The 24,262-nt window shown below is 43.4% G+C and overlaps 1 long non-coding RNA gene across 1 annotated transcript; it reads right to left on the bottom strand.

Moving 5' to 3' along the window:
- Positions 1–10,958: 10,958 nt before the first annotated feature.
- LOC107278165 (uncharacterized) lies at positions 10,959–11,837 on the bottom strand. The gene is made up of 2 exons (XR_001547328.3): positions 11,573–11,837; positions 10,959–11,329 (listed from the first exon to the last, which is right to left on the bottom strand). It is a non-coding gene; the product is annotated as an uncharacterized lncRNA (long non-coding RNA).
- Positions 11,838–24,262: the final 12,425 nt, after the last annotated feature.

The raw sequence follows: 24,262 nt of genomic DNA, 5'->3' as shown, positions 1-24,262 counted from the left end.
TCAAAGGTATTGCTCATACCTTTGACGGGCTTCTATTCAACGGCCCGTCACTGGTATCCGCTCACCTGTGATGGGCCAGAAATGAAAGCCGTCACAGGTGGCGGCCCATCACCTCTGACGGCTTCTAATGTATCGGCCCGTCACAGGTGAGGGGATACCAGTGACGGGTTGGAAGCAAAACTCGTCACTGGTATACCTCTGACGGGTTTTCCTTTCGGCCCGTCACAGGTGAGGGGATACCTGTGACGGTCCGCGGCCGGATGGCTCACCGGTGACGTTATCTCGTCTGACCCGTCAGAGGTAATGGTCACTAGTGACCAAATCGTTTGCCCGTCACAGGTATCCCGTCAGAGGTGTGAGGATCTGGCGTAGTGATATGCAGCAGCCACACTGTGTCGCGGTGGCGGAGTCGACAGTGAGGCTCAAGATGACCAGCCACATGATCACCATCGAAGTGGTAGTCCTCTTTCCCTCCATTGCCTCCTGCTGCTGATGCTACCTTCCCTGGTTACCTAGCTATGTTTCTTAGTTGTGTGTTGAGAGGTGATTCTTGAATATAAGGTGCTGCTCCTATTTATAGGCAGAAGCGTTATGTGATGATGTGGATAATGTGCAAATGGATCGTCTTGGTATGGATAAGGTGCGGATGGCTGCCTACTTGTATATTATGAATATGGTGCAAATGGCTACCTGCATTGTATGTATGTATCCTATGCATGTATATAGTTGATGGATGTATATGTTTGTTGCACAATCTCTGAACAAACTCTTCGTATCTAGTCCTGCGTACCAGGGAATTTTAAATTTGCACGTTTTCGCCGATGGACAGAAGGAGATGATTTTCAGATACACTTAGCTCGTACCCGTCAGATGAAGGTAAAAGGAAACGAGTAATAATGTTTTAAGTGTACTATTGAGTAGTCCTTCATAAGATAACTTAGTTGTGTTTGTAGCGTACTATGGCGTGGTAGACGAGTTAGTACCATGGCTGGCTTGCATGCCATGTGAGTCCATGTTAGTTTAGTTAGGCTGCCCAATGTGAGTAAGTGACCGAATAGGTTTAGAAATGGTATATTTCTAGGTCTAGCTAGCTTACCTATGTAGGTTAATGTGTGTGTATATTATCGCACAAGGTCGGAACTTTTTGGAAATTCGATACTGTACTTCTTACAAATACTACATACGTTTCTATGAATAACACACATGCACGTTTTTGACCGAAAGAATTGAGAAACAAAGAATAAATCTTATATTTAGTAATTGGATGCACCAATAAAGCTTCCACGTTAGTTAATTGATGTCATAATTTTTCTAGCGCATGCAAGTGCACAGGTTGATGACTAGTAATACATAAATAGAATTGTTGTATTCGTATTGAAAAACACGTTGAAATGATGCCACTGGAACGGATACCCTCATCTCAATCGGGCGGTAAGCCCCATCTCAATCGGGCACAGCGTCCGTCACAGGCTAGAAGTCACTGATGTGAAGAGTTATCTCAATCGGGCAAACGGCCATCACGAATGAATATATCTCAATCGGGCCCTAAGTAAAGCCCGTCACAGATAGCTTTGACCCAGACGACCAGTCAAACTATAGCCCGTCACAGATGACCTATCTCTATCGGACCACAACTAGAGCCCGTCACAGATGACTACTAACCTTTATCGGGCCTAAACTAGAGCCCGTCACAGATGATACTCATCTCAATCGGGCCTAAACTATAGCCCATCACAGATGACTACTGACCTCAATCGGGCCTAAACTATAGCCCGTCACAGATGACTACTGACCTCAATCGGGCCTAAACTAGAGCCCGTCACAGATGACTACTGACCTCAATCGGGCCTAAACTAGAGCCCGTCACATATGATCTCATCTCAATCGGGCATTTAGTTATGGCCCATCACAGATGACTATAATACACAAAAAAATAAATTTTGTTTTTTGGCTAGCCTCAGGCCTTTGCTAGCCATGCCCGCTGCAAAAATGACAGAAACAAACACAGATATCCAATATCCCCAGCTCCCCAGCCTCAACCATTCATATACATATGCATTCACATACACAGACATGAACATATTTCACACAACCACACATTCACAGCCATCTCATATTTCACATCCATTCACATATTTCACATTGAATATTTATCATGTTTCACCAGCAAAACCGAGTTAATTGGAACAAATATTTATTTAGCAAGTCTTAGCATAAACATATGAAATATATACATAAATATAAACATCACAGTTACATCATCACAGTTGCATAATAAGTGTTCATCATTGCCTAAACATAAAAGATCAACATTGTTCATCATTTTAGTTTAAGCCTAAACATTCCTTTGGGGTATTGTCACAGTTCCTTTCCAAGGTACCGTGGTGGTACTGAGTCGCATGGTGACATGTTGTGGGATTGTGTCTTGTGGGTACAGTGGTACACCTCTGATCAGAGTAAAACTATTCGAATAGCCGTGCCCGTGGTTACGGGTGAGTTGAACAATGTTTTTCATGATTAGTCTCACACCACTCATTATTGGTAATTGTGTTAATTAATTTGACTCCTGGTTTGGAATGGCATATTCCTGGTATGGAGGTTTGATTTGTACAACCGGGGTGGTTGTTCAGATGAGGTTGGGCCTATGCAACACGGGTGTGTTGTGTAGTGTTTATTTAATACTGATTAATTATTCAACTGTTTTACTAATCTCCTAAATATTTATTAAATGTTGTTTATGCAAATGAACTTTATTATGCCGTCCTTTGTTATCCTGTGCACTTGCATATTTGCTGTGTGGCTTGTTGAGTATGTCATATGCTAATTCTTGCAATATTCATTCATCAGAGGAGGAGTACTTCAGTGAAGGTGATGTTCTGGAGGACTAGGCTTGATCCGGGTTAAGTTGCTTGTGGAGTGGAGTCACCATAGCTGTTCTTTAGTTTGTTTTATTTTCCGCTGCGTAGAATTTTATTCTTTGAGAGAAACTATCTACCTCTGTAATGATTTATTATTTGTGAATATTAATTCGCTGTTTATTCGTACTCTATTATCAATTTGTTATTATGTGCCTCGGCTGATTCCTGGACGAGGGTTTAACGCACATGTAAGCGTTTGGAATTTTGGATAGAAATTCCGGGGGTGACAAAAACCCACTCCCCTCCACAGCAAAACAAACTAACATTTGCGCCCTAACCATGTACATTTGCTCCCAAATCCATCTCCAAACAAGCAGAACAAACTAACATCTGTCCTAATCATGTATACCCAGTAATAGTACTCGCCATATCTATTCACAAGCAGATATCGCCATATCTATTCACAAGCAGAGAACACAGAGCACACTCGTCCTCTGTGAACACTGCACATCTCCGTTTTAAATTTTATTACTGTTCCACTGTTGCAGTTCAGCTAGCAAGCACACACTGTTCTAAGATCTCAAGGAGAGTCCTGTCGTGGTCGAGATGCCCTGCGCGTGGCATTTTAAATTTTATTACTGCTCCACTCCACTCGGCATTTCCACTGCATGGGTCCATTTACTGAAACTTTTTAAGCTCATCTCCCTCCATCGAGGAGTGCCTACCGATAAGTCGTCAACTCATCTTGGCTTTTTTTATAGAAAAAAACAAAACTGTCAATATTTCAGAGCTCCACGCATATAAAAAAAGAAAACATTTCACAGCTCCAGTTTTTCTCCGGTTTGAGGTGTCAAACGTCGCATATTTCACTACCATAGAAACTAAAATTGGAGACGTCACTACAAACGTACGCACTCTTTGCTCGTCCGGCGTATATAAGGCACACCCCCTCAGTTCTACTATAAACGTACGCACTCTTACTCGTCGTTGCACCGCACAAGTACAGAGAGCACTTGCATGCATATAATAGGTCAGGAGGAACTGGCAATATGCAATTAATCTCTCTGGAGGATTCATCAAGATCAATACTTTGCTTTGCTTGCCTGGTCTCCTAGCTAGCTAATAGTCTCCATTTGATTGATGCTTTTATACTAATTAACTATCACTACTAATTTTCTTATACCAATTAAGTATATGTGTATCAGCATAGTTAATTAATTCACCTAGGAGACTCTTGCTAATGGGTGGTTTATATATATGTCTCATGAGATGATCAAAACTGTGAAGGCAGATTGATGATTATTTATCCTTCTGGCTAATATGTTATGGCCACTTGAGAGGCACAGTTGGAGAAGATAACCTACCACAATCCTCCCATCTTGCGATTTTTGTCGGTTCTCGTAGGCCAATTAGAGATGCAAGGAATCGGGGACTTAATCTAATTAATTAATGAAATGGCAGGACAGTAGTAGACCCTTAATCCCGGCCCTCTGGCCAATTATTCATTGATAATTTTGATAATGACACAATCGCTAAAATTTAACTTTGTCCTTATCGAGTGTCCTGATCATAGTATTATGGAAGTGTTTTAGACAAATCTACTAGCACCATTATATTTTTCACATATTTCCATCTTTACATGCATGCTCGTGTATATATATATACCACAAATTAAAATGAATATTTGCTTGTGGTTAATTAGCACCTCAACTCTCATGGTTCATTTTCTCTCTTGATAAAAATTGGGGATAAATTAACCGATATTTTCCATACCAAAATTAAGCTAATATCGTCAACAATTTTTAAAATGAAAAAAAAATCGTCAAATATTGCGAATATATCAATGGATCAACTTGCATGCCCTAATTATGAGCATTCTTAAAACTCCAAGGAAAAAAAAGACAAAAAAGCTGAAGTGTGATGAATGCATATGTACATATTGCTCCTCCCAAATGGCCGGGAGTATTAATTTAGAACCGAAAGAAATCATTTTTGTCTATCTCGCATTTTTCATGTAAATCCAGTGTGCGATTTCAGTTGGTGAATTGAACTTGGTCATCAGGAGCACCTTTCCAAAAAGTTTCATCTTTGTTCAGACTCTAAAAAAACTACTCCCTCCGTTTCACAATGTAAGTCATTCTAGCATTTCCCATATTCATATTAATGCTAATGAATTTAAACATATATATCTATCTAGATTCATTAGGAACATTATAAATGTGAGAAATGCTAGAATGACTTACATTGTGAAACGGAGGAAGTAGTTGGCAAGTGAAGTTCTTTAGTTTCACTACTACGAAAAGGATTATTCCTAATGCATCTAGATCCGACCACATGAAGCAGCATGATCCATGATGTGCCAGACCACGTTGAGCACATTTGATCTTAACGTATATAGTTCCGACCACGTGAAGCAGCATGGTTCACGATGTACCAGACTTTTAAAAAACCTAGTTGGTAAGTGGGATTTTTTGGTCTTATCTACCCAGGAAAATACAGCACGAATCCACACAGCATGCACATTATGCATGGACTTTTGAAACGAGGATATTCCATCGGTTTCTCTGACAAAGGCATGCATGCTAGTAGTTTGGAATAAAAAAACTAAGGATAAATTAACACTAGCAAAGTAATTAATAATAAATTAACACACATGCTTAATTAGGTACTAGCTGGCAACAAGTTAATTAATTAAATCAGCTCCGTGCATGCAGAGCCTCTGACTCCATCCACAAAATTCGCATGCATGGTGACGTGGCTGGATAGCATCCAAGAAACCAAAGTGAATCACCGATCTATTAGCTCCCTCTTTAATGTTGAAGCAGAGGACGACAAGCCAGCAGCACAGTTAGTAGCTGCAACGTGCAAAAAATTTTAGGCTAGCTAACTCTACTAGCCTCTTAGACACACACACACAAACACAAGTGTAGGAAGAGAAGATTAAGAGAAGAAGGATTGGGTTGGGTTGAATGTTTCAAAATTTGCATCTACTAGGATCCAGTTGCCAACTAGGCACGCACACGCTATGAAACTGTGTGCTGTATGTCTCAAACTGCCTCTCTAATAGCCAAACAAGCCATCACTACAAGAATCTAATTATATGTGATGCTCATTTACGTCATAAAAATTGAATTTTAAGTCATGCTATGAAATCTGTGACATTCGTGTGACAAATATGATTCGTCACCTATCATGCGTCTCTAATGGCGTTCTATAAAGAAAGCTTATCTTTTTATCATTAATCTAGTGATAATCTTTCTGTCGTCATAGAGTCTATGGCGTCCATTTTCGTCGCCATCAAGCCCAGAAAACGTCATAAGATGCCATTTGGCCTTTTAACGCCCATGTAGTCAGGGCCGGCTCAGGGGGGAGGGGGTGCGAGCGGTACGGCCGCTCTAGGCTCCCAAATCGTAGGGGCCCCCACCCACACACCTTGTCGGGTCCCAAAATTAAAGATTCGGTAACCGACATATTTAAACTGTATTAACCCTGGATCAGTAGATTAATACATGTTCAACAATCTGAATCTTCATCGCATACATTTGATTAAGGCTCCAATGGAGATTTCTTTACATAAAATAATAGGGTATTTACAAGATTGTGGCTAACTATTACTGTAGAAGCTACAGGATGAGCCAACTCTAATGTTTTGCTATAGAATTAAACCATCTATCTAATCTATACTTGGGAACTAAGTTAGAATGACACTAATTTATATGATTAAACTCCTGGCTTCGGCAAAAACTCCAAATTGATTCTAAAAGAGGGGGTTAAAGCAAGGGTGATAACAATATACTCATCAAGCTATTATATCAAGTAGTGAATGCATGAAATAGTAATTTCATGTTTTAGGGTAAGCCCTAAACCCTATACAACAAGGTCCCTGGGCATTAGGTGAATTGCATTTAGGTCCATAAGCCCACATGGCAAACAAAGCAATTTTACAAAAAGAACCTTACAACATTTCAATTTCTACTAATTAAAGTCCTTAGCACCTAATGAAGTGGCTAAACAGCCGGGCCCACGTGTCGGTGACTCGGCGGCAAGACAAGCAGAGGCAGCAGGAGAGCAACGGCGACCGACGGCCTTCGTGGCGGCGTATTGGCTTGATCATATGTGGGCGTCGTTCTCCTGGGACCTAGGCGACGTCAGTGGCGCAATGGTACAGCCGGAGATGATTCGAGTCGACGGGAATGACAAAGTGGGGCGATGGTGGAGCTCTAGACACCGGGAACACCGACGAGCGCACCACCAAGTGTTCGATCTATGCCAAAAAAGAAACAAAGAAAATGGATCGATCAAGTAGAGAAGGAATTTCATGAATCACTACTACAGAAACGATTTTCCTGGATAGGGACCTTTTAGATTCCGTGCGGGCGGTATCTCGTTGCTTCTGGGAAAATCGGCTCATTTTCGCGTGCGGTCCATTAAAGAGGACGGCACGGAAAAATCAATTTTTCCGTGTAGTAACTCGTTGCGTCTGGGAAAAATCGATTTTTCCGTGCGGTCTTCTTAAATGGACAGCATGCGAAAATGAGCCGATTTTCCCGTGCGGACCTATTAAGAGAGCCGCATGCAGAAATACTAAGTCCCTCTTTCCTCTCTCACCCACTTTAAAATTTCCACTCTTTCTCTCCTCTCCCCTCCCCTCTATCCCTTTTTCCACTTTAAAATTTCCACGCAGAGCATCTCCTCTCAGTCTTCTCTGTCTCACGCCTCTCCTCTCCTCTCTCCACTCTCCTCTCCTCTCCTCCCGACGGCGGTAGCGGTGGTGGCGTGTGGCGACAGCAGCGGTGCGACGGCGGTGGGAGTAGGAGCGCGCAGGCCTGCTCCACGTGGCGGCGGTGGAGGGCGTTGGATCCGGCGGGCGGCGGCAGTCCCTACACGGATCCAACGGTGGTGGCCGTCAATGCAAGAATCCAGCGGTGGCGGCCGTCCCCGCACGGATCCGGCAGCCGGCCGCCATCTCCCCACGCGGGATCCAGCTCCCCTCCTCTCCCCTTCCTTCCCTCCCTAGATCCGGCAGAGGGGAGGGGCGTCGGCGGCATTGCGGCGGGAGGGAAGCGCGGATCTGCCGGCGGGTGGCGCGGAGGCCGGCGGGAGGCAGGCGGCACTATGGCCGTCGGGCGGAAGCCCACTGCCGGATTCTTGGGTTTCGTTTTTTTAAAAAAAATTATGTTATTTCGGATTTTTGTTTTCCCGTGGGGATGCGCCACCCGCACGCAAAAATCATCATTTTCCCAGACCCCTAGGTGCGTGTGGGCCGCCTACCCGCGCCCAAAAATCATTTTAGCCCTCACACAAAAATCTTGGTTGTAGTAGTGAATGGTAAAAGTGAAGGTGCAAAGTGAGAGCTAGTTGTCAACATGAGGGGTAGAAACGATTTAAAGGAGTTGGCAGTGGTTTGAGGCTGTGATCCTACTTGTACTTCACTCAACCAAGTATGAGTGGCTGTCTAGTGGCCTCATGTAGATGTTTCCTAGGAGAAGATGAGAGGTATGGTGAAGTTTGGGTGTAAATTGGACTTTAACTCCCTCTCTCTCTCTTTCATTGTCTCTTTGAAAATATAATTTAGGATCAAAGAGATGATTCACCAAGGTTGTTTGTAGGTATTTGGAAAACAAATAGGCCCATATATAGATGTTTCCTAGAAGGCTTGGAGTGGTAGAGTGGCATTTTGGGTGGAAATTCAATTTAAACCCTTCTCTCACCTTTTGAGAAATAAAAGAAGATTTAAATGAGAGAAGAGCAGATGATGTGTTGGCTAGGGTTGTATGATGAGTGGGCCCCATAAGGACTTGGTCCCACATTTAAGAGAGATGTAGAAGGAGAGAACTAGAAGCTCTAAATTTTCCATGTGTTGGCACTATCACACTAAACTATATTACTCTCTTTCTCTCATCCATTTAATTTAGAATTAAGGCCGGGGGAGGGGGGGTGACAGGGAGACAGCAAGGTAGACAAGGATTTGATGGTTCAAGGTGCCAAGTTCCAAAGTTTAATTACTTTTGCTTTTACCATGGTAATTTAGTAAAGTTGACTAGTTAATCTATTGACCACAGTCCAGAATACTGTTTACCTAACTTATGGCTCTCATTTTATGAGGTTACATTTCGAATTAGACTAAGCCATTGCACCAGATGATAGAGTAAAGTATGCTTAACATTTTGACCTAGAGATTTTGCAAGATGAGTTATGGTTTAATTTTGGTGAAGGTGCAAAGTAGGCTAATTGGTATGCTGTTTCCAGATTTTTTAGCTGAGTTCAAGGATTTATTTGGGTTACCAATTGATGTGATAAATTATTATAACTAAAATTTCTGGGAGCTTAGGGTATTGTTTAGTATTTATGAGAATTTTGGTGGGATTTATTGTTGCCTCATTTATTTTTAGGAATTTTCTCTTTAGACAAAGCATGCATATGCAACCTATTATGAGATGTACCAAGAATATCCAAAAACAATCTTAAAAGAATAATATGCAGATACAAGCAAGTTCTTTTTATCTCAATTTAGGTTTGCGTATTTTGATACCTACCTTTCAATTTGTTTGATATTTAACTTAAATATATTTTTTTAGTTAGGTTGAAAATGCAAAACCGAGAAGATTAGGTTTCTAGTTTATGGTCAAAGCAAAATTTTTGTTTCAAAATTTTTTACCACAAGATTTGTAAACTTTTACTTTTGGACTTAGTTTTGATTTGGCCAGAAAAATTATGTGTTTTATTTTATTTTAGGGAGTTATATGCTCTAGTATGCTTCTATGTTCACCAAAAACTTTTGAATTCAAAATGTTTTAAATTTTCCACAAAATTTTTCCATGGTGAAATTCCTTGTATGTTACAAGTTGATATGTGAAATAAAATTTTACCTTGTAAAATATGACTTGGAATAGTTTTATTAACTTCTCAATAATTAATTATGCTCTCTTAAATTTTCTTGAAATTTTCCGAGCTAAAGAAATAATTTTAATAATACTAACATAATTTCGGTCATTATTTAAATTGAAAAAACAATTTAAAATTCTCTTCATATCTTTTGGCTGAAACCAAGCCAACTACTATCCCTCTCCGTGCAGGCCCAAAGCCATGCCAGGTAAAGTCTATCTCTTTTCCTTCCTCTCCCTAAATAGAAGCCAATAAGTCTAGTTTACATCGGTCTATGAAAGAGCCCCAGTTCCTCCCCCCCCCACCCGCCGATGTCGTTGGTGCTGATAGATGTGATGCCCACACCTCAGGGATCCGCGCGCCATGGTGAGCAGCCGATGAATCTTCCGCCATCTCCTGTCCTTCCGTCGTCTGACGAGGTAAGGTTTTCCCCCCCGATTACCCCCATTGCTACCTAAGTTGGTGATTCATTGGTAGATCTACTTGTGGTTTAATGTGCAAGAATGCTTGGTAGATCTGGTTGTTGTTGAAAGTGCAAGAATGCAAGAATGAATGGTGTGAACTAATGCATATGTCCTGGTATGCTTATTTCAAAGTACTGTGCATATGTGTATTATACACAAGTTAGCATGCACATTGATCTTTGCCTCTTTTGCCGTAGGCCCTAGTATGCATATGTGTATTATACCATACTGTATTATGTACTTATAATGTGAAATTATATGTGGAATGCTCCACTGCATATTTGCTCTTGGTTAATTAGTTTAGGAAAAATTGCAAATATGATCTTGTGAGAATTTGTGAAGTACATAGAAGGCAATTTGTTTTGACAATGAAGTATGGTTTGTTGTTTGTTAATTTAGTTCTCCGTAATACTGCCTAAATTTAAATGTATGTTTGGTGAACTGAAATAGATATGGTTAGTGATGTCATTGTTTTTTAACGACTATTTGTCCTTGTGAGTAAGGTTGTCATTCCTCAGGTTTACTGCCTTTAGTGTGGCTATATGTCTCCCAAACCTGAGAAAACGAGGAATGTGATAGTAGCCGAGAAATTGATCATGTTTCCTCCCCCCCCCCCGCCTCTTTTGCTTTCCTACTAGGTTTTGCAATAATTTTTGGCATGACAATCTTAATTATGTCCCATAGTCTAAAACTCACAAAAACATCAGAAATCCGCTAAGAATAAATTAAGTAAAGAACATGCATACACAAATAATATTAATCATGTCGTAATAAATTGCTAAGGTCAGAGACCATCGGATGACACAATGGACAGTGCTATGGCCTTATTAAAAGCAGCAAGAGAAATTAAATATGCTTGTGAGCGCACACATGCACGACATACATAGAGTTGAGACCAACAGATGGATCCACTATAGATCGCCCCATATGGTCAACAATTTATTGAAGATAACATTAACATAACTTGGCCATAACTTGAAGCAAAACAACATATTCTTATGATAGGCATTAAGACTGGTAGCAATGCAAGCATGTTGTTTTAGGCTTGTCCTTCCATCTTAGCAAGAACTCCCATTTCGTCCATCTTAGCAAGAACTCCCATTTCGTCCATCTTAGCAACAACTATGAAATTAAAATATGAAAATCCCATTAGCGCATTAGTTAATTTTGTAGTGGAAGTAGAGCATAAGATGTCTTCGTGTTGCAAGATACATGCCTGAAGTCGTGAGATTGGAAGTGAAATCAACAAAGCACATTGAGGAAAATGCATGGAAGGCCACACATATGTATTAGTCCACGATATGCTACAAAGTCTGTATCTACATGTAAGAAATGCATTAAATAGAGTGACATTAGTGAATTTACCAGAATCGGCCAGAATACATGGGAAACAACAAGTGTTCTTGTAGACTGAGTCGGAGCCACCAGCAGCAGTACAACCGAAACAACATGCTTTTGCCTAAGAGGATATGCAGCAGCCGCACTGTGCCGCGGTGGCGGAGTCGACAGTGAGGCTCAAGATGACCAGGCACATGATCACCATCGAAGTGGTAGTCCTCTTTCCCTCCATTGCCTCCTGTTGCTGATGCTACCTTCCCTGGTTATCTTGCTATGTTTCTTAGTTTTGTGTTGAGAGGTGATTCTTGAATGTAAGGTGCTGCTGCTATTTATAGGCAGAAGCATTATGTGATGATATGGATAAGGTGCAAATGGATCGTCCTGGTATGGATAAGGTGCGAATGGCTACCTACTTGTATATTATGGATATGGTGCAAATGGCTACCTCCGTTGTATGTATATATCAGCGGAAAAGATAACAGCGAGCTAAACCGGGAAGCTTGACTTCAGCAGCGGGGCGACTCCACTCCACAGGCAATCCTTGACGGCAGCGATGAAACCAACCTCTCTGAGACGGCTCCAACTGAGAAGAACTTCAACTCTGGTGTGGGGGAAAAGAGAGCAAGACTGAGTACTACCCACTGTACTCAACAAGTTATACCGGAAGAGGAGGTATGATGCATGATATAACCAAAGGAGGCTAGGGGTTCTTTTGCATAAGCTAGCATTTAAAAACAGTAGTTGAAAGTAGTAAAACAGTTGTAGTAATTAAGCAGTACTGACCAAATCACTGTCCAACGCTACACCACGTTGCAACAGGCCCAATCAACCACCTGAACTACACCAGTTCATTAAACTAAACTAGGGGTGAGACTAATCACGGTAAATCTGGTTGATCGCCCATAACCGCGGGCACGGCTATTCGAATAGTTTTACTCTGGCCAGAGGTGTACAACTATACCCACAAGATACGATTCCACACATGTCACCATGCCCCGAAGTATCACCATGATACTGCAAAGGGGGAAATCGTGACAAGACCCTCCGCATAACCCTCCCCTAACTATCCACACCACGCTAAGGTTTCACTCCCACCACTCAAAAGGCAGTGGGCGGTCCCCTCTTGCGCCGCGGTGAATCCGGCAGCTGGACAACCGGACACCCCGGCTGACCCAACTCCATCACGCCCACCCTCGCCACCGGTGCCTAGGAAAGGGTCGAGCTATACTTCAGATCAAGCAGTTACCCACTCCCGCTTGTGGTAAGCACGGTAAGTCTCCCAGGGTTTCCCGTGAACCGGTCCTTAATTGCCACGGGTGCGACCAGCAAAACCGTGCACCCACAGCCCACCATTCAGTGTATTTTAATTAACTAACACCATTGCGGTGGCACCAATCCAAAGCTATTGCCAATAATCAAAGTCAATGCTTTAATGTGATTCCCTTTTTGTGTACTAGTAGAACTAAGCATGGCTAAGCATTTCCTAAATCAACATCTAGTCATTTTAAAACCCAAGTTGCCAATGGCATAAGGAAATCAATATATGGCTGAGTAGTAGGACCCATCCCACGTGATATTGTAAAAGAATGCAACATTTAATAGAAATGCGAGATATTGGTAAATTGGGTACAATATGATCAACGTATTGCATGACTTGCCTTGCTCTCGCACTAATGAGACCTCAGCAACGTCTTCGAGAAACCGCGGATCGACGAAACGGCCAAAATCTACGCGACAAACAAAGCACACAAGCAAAACATGCTATAAGACTACTGAAACAGGAAACCAAACCATTTTTAATGGATTCTTCGCATTTTTCTTGATTTACTGAGACTTGAATGGACTTAAACGGAGCTCGGATGAATTACTTATGAATTTTAGAAGATAAACTGTGTTTATTACTATAAAAGAGAAGCCTTGATGTATTTATTGCGCAATAAGTCCCAGGACTGACGTCATCCAAAAGGGGGCGGCGCCGACATGCGGGACCCACGGGTCAGCGGCTCAAGGGGGAGGTCGGTCCACCGTGGACCAAGTCCACGGGGCCGAGGGTGGTACCCGGCGGGTGGACCCCACCAGGCGGTGGCTCAAAGGGGAGGGGAGGGAGGTGCCGGCCTGGCTCGGCTCGGCTTCAAAGCCGACCGGCGGCCATGGCAACCGGCGGCGACGCGCACGGTCGCCGGCGACGGCAATCGGCGGCGCGGGAAGCGACGGCGGACGGTGTATAGGACGGCGGCGTCGACCGAAGGCGACGGCGAGCGCATGAAGAGAGGCGGCGCAAACAAGAGAGAGGGGAAGAGGGAGGAGAGGGGATCCTCACCGGCGAGTATGGCGGCCGGAGCGGAGGATGAAGGTGGCGGCGACAACCCGGCGATGAGGAGGGGCGGACGGGCGGCGGCAGCACCTACGGAGGGAGTTGTGAAGGATTAGGAGTAGAGAGAGTGACCACGGCAGCCACCATTGTTGGCCGGAGACGAATGAGAATGGATAGCTCACCGGCGTGCGAGGAGAACCGGGCTCCGGTGGGGTTCAGCGGAAACCAAGCGGCGGCCGAGGTGGCTCACGCGGCGGCAATGCTAATGGCGGCGGCGGCTTGGCGCAGCGGCGGCTCTAGCGGCTGCGGCGCGCGACCGGAGGTGGCGGCAAGCGGCGGCGCTAGTGGCGAGTGGCGCGGCGGCGGTAGGAGGCACGGGAGAGCGTAGCGAAAAGGGGAAAAGGGAGAGGGGGATGCAGGGAAGCTTTATAGGGGCTCGAGAGGGGCGGACATGGCCGGGAAACCCCCCGATTTGGCCGGCGACGTGGGGGGGAGAGAGAGAGAGAGTGGGGGGAATTCTAATCGAATCCCGCCCATTTGCAGGCGCGCGCGCGGGCGAGAATGGCGGGGAGGGCGGCGACGTGGGGACGCGGAGCGGGGGTGCGGATGTGGAGGAAACGGGCGGCGTGGGGAGGTGGGGGCGCCGGCGGTTGCAGCTCGGCTCCAACCGGCTGGAGGAGGAAGACGGGGCCGACAGGTGGGCCCCACCTGTCGGTGACCCGGAGAGAGGAGGGAGGGAGACGTGGGTCGGGCCCAACAAGGAGGAGGGCAGCGCGGGAAGAGTGGGCCGACGGCCTAAAGGAGGAAAAGAAAAGAGGAAAAGAAAAAGATTTTCCTGGGATTATTTATTGCGGTTTAATGTTTTTAATTGGTTAAAATTATTTCGAGAGCTCTGAAAATTCCACTAAAAATTTTGTTAGCGAATTTCGACATGTAGAACTCAAGAAAAATTCCACATGCCAATTCCGATTATTATTTGCATTTATTAATTAAGGAATTAGCTCTAAGTTAATCAAACAATTTCTTCGCGCAATTCATTTAACCATTTTTTTAAAGCAAGGAAAAAGGGGGAAACTTCAGGGCGTGACAATACAGTTGATGGATGTACATGTTTGTTGCACAATCTCTGAACAAACTCTTCATATCTAGTCCTGCGTACCAGGCAATTTTACATTTGCACGCTTTCGCCGATGGACAGAATAGAAGATTTTCAGATACACTTAGGTCGTACCCGTCAAATGAAGGTAAAAGGCAACGAGTAACATTGTTTTAAGTGTACTATTGAGTAGTCCTTCATAAGATAACTTAGTTGTGTTTGTAGCGTACTATGGCGTAGTAGACGAGTTAGTACCATGGCTGGCTTGCATTCCATGTGAGTCCATGTTAGTTTAGTTAGGCTCCCCAACGTGAGTAAGTGACCGAATAGGTTTAGAAATGGTATATTTCTAGGTCTAGCTAGCTTGCCTATGTAGGTTAATATGTGTGTATATTATCGCACAAGGTCGGAACTTTTTTGAAATTCGATACTGTACTTCTTACAAATACTACCTCCGTTTCTATGAATAACACACATGCTCGTTTTTGACCGAAAGAATTGAGAAACAAAGAAAAAATCTTATATTTAGTAATTGGAGGCACCAATAAAGCTTCCACGCTAGTTAATTGATGTCACGTAATTTTTCTAGCCCATGCAAGTGCACAGGTTGATGACTAATAATATATACATAGAATTATTGTATTCATATTGAAAAACACGTTGAAATGATGCTAATTTTCTATCAAATATCTTTGTAAATTAAAACTAATTCTTGGTCAAAGATAAATCTTAAAATACATGCGTGCCATATTTATTGGAATGGATGGGGTTATGTTGGTGCTAATGAATCTTATTGTTATCGAACTACCGCTCGATGCCCTTGTACATACTGTACAGTGCAAGAAGCGTGTAGCATGAGAGCCTTTAATGTGTTGTCAAGTCCCGATCCTGCATGATGTCTATTTGGGAGGAGCAATATGTACATATGCATGCATCACACTTCAGCATTTTTGTCTTTTTACCTTGGAGTTTTAAGAATGCTCACACTTAGGGCATGCAAGTTGATCCATTGGTATATTCACAATATTCGCAACGCCATGATGAAGGCTATGAAAATGACAATGATACATGATTGGTAACATAACTATCAACATTTCAGAGCAAAATATGGAGCATTTAGGCCAATCAAACTTTCAATTTTCTTCGATTGCTGCTCCCTTGATGCCTCAGATTCATCTATCACTTTCTTGAAGGAATCCAACTCTTGCAACAACAGCAGTTTTGTCGCTTCTATTGGGGCGGCTGAGTCAAGGCCGGCATAGAAAAATTTAAGAGTAGGTATGGCCATAACAAAATCGTCTAGCTTAGATATAGCATAAATGGTGAAAGATAGGCATAGAAAAATTCATGAGTTAGGTATATGTATATTTGGCATAATCATGATGAGACAGCAAAAATCATAAATTAGCTATTTACCCACGGGTACATGACATAGCACATAGCAAGACTAGTGAGATATAGGCATCACAGATTTGTTGGAGCTAGACATATAGCTAGTTGAGGAATTTTGGAATAGCAAAATTCATGGGTCTACTTCTATCAAAACCCACTCCCCTCCACAGCAAAACAAACTAACATTTGCGCCCTAACCATGTACATTTGCTCCCAAATCCATCTCCAAACAAACAGAACAAACTAACATCTATCCTAACTATGTATACCCAGTAATAGTACTCGCCATATCTATTCACATGCAGAGATCGCCATATCTATTCACAAGCAGAGAACACATATATAGCACACTCATCCTCTGTGAACACTGCACATCCGTTTTAAATTTTATTACCGTTCCACTGCTGCAGTTCAGCTAGCAAGCACACACTGTTCGAAGATCTCAAGGAGAGTCCAGTCGTGGTCGAGATGCCCTGCGCGTGGCGTTTTAAATTTTATTACTGCTCCACTCCACTCCGCATTTCCACTACATGGGTCCATTTATTGCGACTTTTTAAGCTCATCTCCCTCCATCGAGGAGAGCCTGCCCATCAAGTCGTCAACTCTTCTTCTTTTTTTTATAGAAAAAACAAAACTGTCAATATTTCAGTGCTCCACGCATAAAAAAGAAGAAAACATTTCACAGCTCCAGTTTTTCTATGGTTCGAGGTGTCAAACGTCGAATATTTCACTACGACAGAAACTAAAATTGGAGACATCACTACAAACGTACACACTCATGCTCGTCCGGTGTATATAAGGCGCACCCCCTCAGTTCTACTATAAATGTACGCACTCTTGCTCGTCGTTGCACCGCACAAGTACATAGAGCACTTGCATGTGTATAATAGGTCAGGGGGAACTGGACAATATGCAAATAATCTCTCTGGAGGATTCATCAAGATCAATGCTTTGCTTTGCTTGCCCGGTCTCCTAGCTAGCTAACAGTCTCCATTTGATTGATGCTTTTATACTAATTAACTACCGCTACTAATGCTCTTATACCAATTAAGTATATGTGTATCAACATAGTTAATTAATTCACCTTGGAGACTCTTGCTTATGGGTGGTTTATATATATGTGTCTCATGAGATGATCAAAACTGTGAAGGCAGATTGATGTTTATTTATCCTTCTGGCTAATATGTTATGGCCGATTGAGAGGCACAGTTGGAGAAGATTACCTACCACAATCCTCTCATCTTGCGATTTTTGTCCGTTCTCGTAGGCCAATTAGGGATGCAAGGAATCGGGGACTTAATCTAATTAATTAATGAAATGGCAGGACAGTAGTAGACCCTTGCTAATCCCGGCCCTCTGGCCAATTATTCATTGATAATTTTGATATTGACACAATCCCTAAAATTTAACTTTGAGACCTGATCGAGTGTCATGATCATTGTATTGTGGAAGTGTTTTAGACAAATCTACTAGCACTATTATATTTTTCACATATTTCCATCTTCACATGTATGCTCGTGTATATATATATATATATACACAACAAATTAAAATGAATATTTGCCTGTGGTTAATTAGCACCTCAACTCTCATGGTTCATTTTCTCGCTTGAGATAAAAATTGGGAATAAATTAACCGATATTTTCCATACCAAAATTAAGCTAATATCGTCAACAATTTTTAAAATGAAAAAAATCATCAAATATTGCGAATATACTAATGGATCAACTTGCATGCCCTAATTATGAGCATTCTTAAAACTGCAAGGAAAAAAAAGACGAAAACGCTGAGGTGTGATGCATGCATATGTACATATTGCTCCTCTCAAATGGCCGGGAGTATTAATTTAGAACCGAAAGATATCATTTTTGTCAGTCTCGTATTTTTCATGTAAATCCGACACGCGATTACGGTTGGTGAATTGAACTTGGTCATCTGGAGCACTTTTCAAAAAGTTTCATTTCTGTACAGACTCTAAAAAAACTAGTTGGCAAGTGAAATTCTTTAGTTTCACTATTATGAAAAGGATTATTCCTACTGCACCTACATCCGACCACATCAAGCAGCATGGTCCAGACCACGTTGAGCACATTTGATCCTAACGTATATAGGTCCGATAAAGGGAAGCAGCATGGTCGACGATGTGCCAGACTCTAAAAAAAACCTAGTTGGCAAGTTGAATTCTTTTATCTTCTCTACCCCGGAAAATATAAAAACTCATGCAGACAGTACGAATCCACACAGCATGCACAATACTTTTGTAACAAGGCATATTCCATCGGTTTCTCTCTCTGACAAAGGCATGCATGCTAGTAGTTTGGAATAAAAAAAACTAAGGATAAATTAACACTACCAAAGTAGTTAATAGTAAATTCACACATGCTTAATTAATTAGGTACTAGCTGGCAACAAGTTAATTAATTAAATCAGCTCCGTGAATGCAGCCTCTGACTCATCCACAAAATTCGCATGCATGTCGACGTGGCCGGACAGCATCCAAGAAGCAGATCATTTGAACAAATCCAAGTAGCTTAGTCCATGTTGCATATGATCACCAGAAACCCAAGTGGATCGCCGATCAATTAGCTCTGTGTGTTGTATGTCTCAAACTGTCTCTCTAATAGCCAAACAAGCCATCACTACAATAGATCTTATTATAGGTGACGCTCATTTACGTCATAAAAATTGAATTTCAAGTCATGTTGTGAAATCTGTGATATTCGTGTGACGAATATCATTCGTTACCTATTATGCGTCACTAATGGCATTCTATAAAGAAAGCTTATCTTTTTGTTACTAATCTAGTGACGATCCTTCTGTCGTCATAGAGTCTATGACGTCCATTTTCGTCGCCATTAAGCCCAGAAATCATCATAAGATGCCATGTGGCCTTTTACGGCCCGTGTAGTCAGGGCCAGCTTAGGGGGGGGGGAGCGGTACAGCCGCACTAGGCTCCCAAATCGCAGGGGCCCCCACCCACACAGCTTGTCGGGTCCCAAAATTAAAGATTCGGTAACCTAAATGTTTAAACTATATGAACCCCTGGATCAGTAGATTGATACATGTTCAACAATCTGAATCTTCATCGCATACATTTGATTAAGGCTCCAATGGAGATTTCTTTACATAAAATAATAGGGTATTTACAAGATTGTGGCTAACTATTACCGTAGAAGCCATAGGATGAGCCAACTCTAATGTTTTGCTATAGAATTAAACCATCTATATAATCTATACTTGGGAACTAAGTTGGAATGAAACCAATTTATATGATTAAACTCCTGGCTTCGGCAAAAACTCCAAATTGATTCTGAAAGAGGGGGTTAAAGCAAGGGTGAGTACGATATACTCATCAAGCTATTATATCAAGTAATAAATCCATGAAATAGTAATTTCTGAGTAGGGTTTAGGGCTTACCCTAAACCATATACAAAAAGGTCACTGGGTATTAGGTGAATTGCGTTTAGAACCATATGCCCACATGGCATACAAAGCAATTTTAAAAAAAGAACCTTACAAAATTTAAATTTCTACTAATTAAAGTCCTTAGCGCCTAATGAAGTGGCTAAACACCCGGGCTCACTTACGGTGACTCAACGGCTGGAGAAGCAGAGGCAACAAAAGGGCAATGGCGACCGACGGCGTTTGCGGCGGCGTATTGGCATGATCATATTTGGGTGTCTTTCTGCTAGGACCTTGGCGACGTCGGTGGCTCAATGATTCGGCCGGAGATGGTTTGAGTCGATTGGAACGACGATGTGGGGCGATGGCGGTGCTCTGGACACCGGGAACGCCGACGAGTGCACCACCAAGTATTCAATCTATGCCAAAACGGAAACAAAGAAAATGGATCGATCAGGTAGAGAAGGAACTTCTCGAATCACTAATATAGAAACGATTTTCCTGGACAGGGACCCTTTTATATTTCGTGCGGGCGGTAACTCGTTGCTTCTAGGAAAATCGGCTCATTTTCGCGTGCGGTTCAATTAAGAGGACGGCATGGAAAAATCTATTTTTCCATGCGGTCCTCTTAAATGGACTGTATGCGAAAATGAGCCGATCTTCCCATGCGGACCTATTGAGAGAGCCGCATGCAAAAATACTAATTCCTCTTTCCCCTCTCACCAACTTTAAAATTTTCCTCTTTCTCTCCTCTCCCCTCCCCTCTATCCCTTTTTCCACTTTAAAATTTCCACGTAGAGCTTCTCCTCAGTCCTCTCTCTCTCACGCATCTCCTCTCCTCTCTCTCCACTCTCCCCTCCTCTCCTCTCCTTCCAACGGCGGCAGCGCCGTCAGCGCGCGGTGACAGCAGCGGTGCGGCGGCGGTGGGAGTAAGCGCGCGCCGGCCTCCTCCACGTGGCGGCGGTGGAGGGCGTGGGACCTAGCGGGCGGCGGCCGTCCCTACGCAGATCCAGCAGTGGCGGCCGTCAACGCAAGAATCCAGCGGTGGCGGCCGTCCACGCACGGATCCGGTGGCGGCCGTCCCCGCGCGAGATCCAGCTCCCCTCCCCTCCCCTTCCTTTCGTGCCTAGATCTGGCGGAGGGGAGGGGCGTCGGCGGCTGTGCGGCCGGAGGGGAGTGCGGATCTGACGGCGGGTGGCGCGGAGGCCGGCGGGAGGCAGGCTGCACTATGGCAGGCGGGCGGCGGGCGAAAGCCTACCGCCGGATTCTAGGGTTTCGTTTTTTTAAAAAAAATTATGTTTTTTCGGATTTTTGTGTTCCCGTGGGTTGCGCCACCCGCACACAAAAATCGTCATGTTCCCAGACCCCTAGGTGCGTGCAGGCCGCCTACCCGCACGCAAAAATCGTTTTAGCCCTCACACAAAAATCTTGGTTGTAGTAGTGAATGGTGAAAGTAAAGGTGGAAAGTGAGAGCTAGTTGTCAACATGAGGGGTAGAAACGATTTAAAGGAGTTGGCAGTGGTTTGAGCCTGTGATCCCACTTGTACTTCACTCAACCAAGTATGAGTGGCTGTCTAGTGGCCCCATGTTGATGTTTCCTAGGAGAAGATGAGAGGTATGGTGAAGTTTGGGTGTAAATTGGACTTTAACTCCCTCTCTCTGTTTCTTTGTCTCTTTGAAAATATAATTTAGGATCAAAGAGATGATTCACCAAGGTTGTTTGCAGGTATTTGGACGACAAATAGGCCCATATATAGATGATTCACTATGTTGTGAACTCTGTGACATTCGTGTGACGAATATCATTCGTTACCTATCATGCATCTCTAATGGCATTCTATAAAGAAAGCTTATCTTTTTGTTACTAATCTATGACGTCCATTTTCGTCGCCATCAAGCCCAGAAATCGTCATAAGATGCCATGTGGCCTTTCAAGGCCCATGTATTCAGGGCAAGCTTGGGGGGGGAGCGGTACAGCCGCTCTAGGCTCCCAAATCGCAGGGGCCCCCACCCACACACCTTGTCGGGTCCCAAAATTAAAGATTGGGTAACCTACATGTTTAAACTATATCAATGTCACACCCTGAAAATCGCCTAATTTAATAATTCAGTTTTTAATGCATTTTTAGAAATTATTTTAAAAACCTACAAGCTAAACTCCTATAATCTAGGAAAAATTTCAACATAAAATTGAACTAGATAAAATTTTATTAAATACTTTGCTTGTTTATCTATTTTCTAGATTTTTCTGGGAATTATTTGAGCAAGGGAAGTATTTTTAATAAATGAAACATCATTTCACGAATTATTTTAATTGAAAAAGTCTTTAAAATCCTCCCCTAGGCCGTTTGGCCGTTTCCAGCCCAACATCCTTCTCCCTCGCACGTGGCCGTGCAGCCCACGCCGTGCCAATCCAAGCCGAGCCGCCCCTCGTCTCCTCTAGTCGTCGACATGTGGGGCCCACATGTCGGGGTCATCCCGTACCTCGGGCCGGGCCGAGCCGAGCCCGAGCGCCGCCGCCTCTCCTCCGATTCCTCCTCAACCGGTCGTCCCCGAGTCTGATTGCTTAAGGGGAAATCATCTCCTCCTTATCCTCTCCCTTTCCCCTAGAGTTTCGGAGGTCAATTTTGCCCGAATAAACCAAATCGAATTCGTTTTGAGTTTATCTCTCCAAACTAACCCTAGTTTTTCCCAGCTCGATTCCTCTCGGTTGGAGTCCGATCTCTCTAATCCAAGCCTATATAAAGCATCCCCTAGTCGTCCTCTTCCGTTTGCCCCAAGTCCCGCGTCTCACCGTTGCTCGTAGCGCCGCCGCTGCGTAGCTCAAGCCGCCGCCGTCGCCGGCGACTCTCCAGTGACGTCGCGCGGCTGCTAGCGTCGTCGCCGTCGCTGTCCGTCGCCGCCGCCGGGTTCGCACGGTGGAGGAGTACCTTGGCCGCCCCTTCGCCGTCGTCGCAAGCCGCTGGAACGCCGCCGCCGTCGTCGAGCTGAGCCGCGCCGCCGTTGGTCCTCGTCGCCGGTCGCCGTACGTCGTCGTCCGTCATAGTTTCTTGCACCGGTGAGTTCGCGTCGTCGTCCTCTTCACGTAGGTGTCCTCGGATAGCCCAACCGAGCTCTCTATCGCCGGTGGTCGCGTGGAGCCGTGCCATGGCCGGCGATGATGTCATCGATGACGTCATAAATCCTTTTTATTAGTTGAAAATCGATTAAACTTCGGAAATTCATAACTAAATCATCGTAACTCGTATTCGAGTGGTTCAAGTTGCTAAATTCATCTAAAATCAAGATCTACATGTTAAAAATATCCACATGTACTGTTTATTCTTGTTTTTGTACTGTTTTGTTGATTTTGTTTATTTGCTTTAGTTTCCGATGTTCCGGAGGAGAGCGTTTACGTTGAGGAAGGTTCAGAAGTGTTTGAAGAAGCTCAAGGCAAGTCACACAGATCCGAAACAACCCTTTGAGCATGTTGAACCCGTTTAAAGCTAATATTTTATTTCAACTTATGCATTATTTTCGAATGTCGTCGGGTGGTGAGCCTTTCCCAGTTAATTAATGGCCGACAATGACTTTATTTTCCTATGGGTAATAAATTGAATAGCTTTGACCTTATATATTGGTTTGCTCCAGCTAAGTGCTATATAGGTATAATTGCTTAGCCATGCTTAGAAACATTAGCTCATTAATGGGGTTAATCATATTACGATATTAGTTATGGTTATATTTAGTGGTAGCTCACGATAGTTAATTGTGTTATGATAATTAATTGATACATAAACCTGATTAAAGGTGGGTTGTGAGTATATGGTTTTGATGGTCGTGCTTACAACAATTAAGGACCGGTTCACGAGCTACTGTTGTGAAACATTTACCGTGCCAACCACAAGCCAGCGTGGGCAACGGCTTTACCTTTTGTATAGCATGATTCATTATGGGGTGCCAGACTGTGAAGCGGCGAGAAGTCCGTGGGGGTCGCTGGGGAGTCCATTGCCTCTGGTTATGAGGGGGAGATTATGATCCAGGAACGGTGCACTGTGGTGAGTTGTGTTGTGTGAGAGGTATTGTCACAGTTCGTTTCCAAGGTACCGTGGTGGTACTGAGGCGCATGGTGACATGTGGAGTTGTGTCTTGTGGGTACAGTGGTACATCTCTGATCAGAGTAAAACTATTCGAATAGCCGTGCCCGCGGTTATGGGTGGGTCTAACAATGTTTTTCGTACCACCATAAATGAAAATACTATGATAACTAAATTGACTCCTGGTTTGGAATGGTATATTCCTGGTTTGGAGGTTTGATTTGTACAACCAGGGGTTGGTTGTTCAGATAAGGTTGGGCCTATGCAACATGGGTGTGTTGTATAGTGTTTATTTAATATTGCTTAATTACTTAACTGTTTTGCTATTCTCTCAAATGTTTATTAAATGTTGTTTATGCGAATGAGCTTAATTATGCCATCCTTTGTTATCCTGTGCATTTGCATATTTGCTGTGTGGCTTGTTGAGTATGTCATAT

Source organism: Oryza sativa, chromosome 7 (genome assembly GCF_034140825.1).
Source record: "Oryza sativa Japonica Group chromosome 7, ASM3414082v1".
Lineage (NCBI taxonomy): Eukaryota > Viridiplantae > Streptophyta > Magnoliopsida > Poales > Poaceae > Oryza > Oryza sativa.
This window is presented reverse-complemented; position numbering and strand designations above follow the sequence as displayed.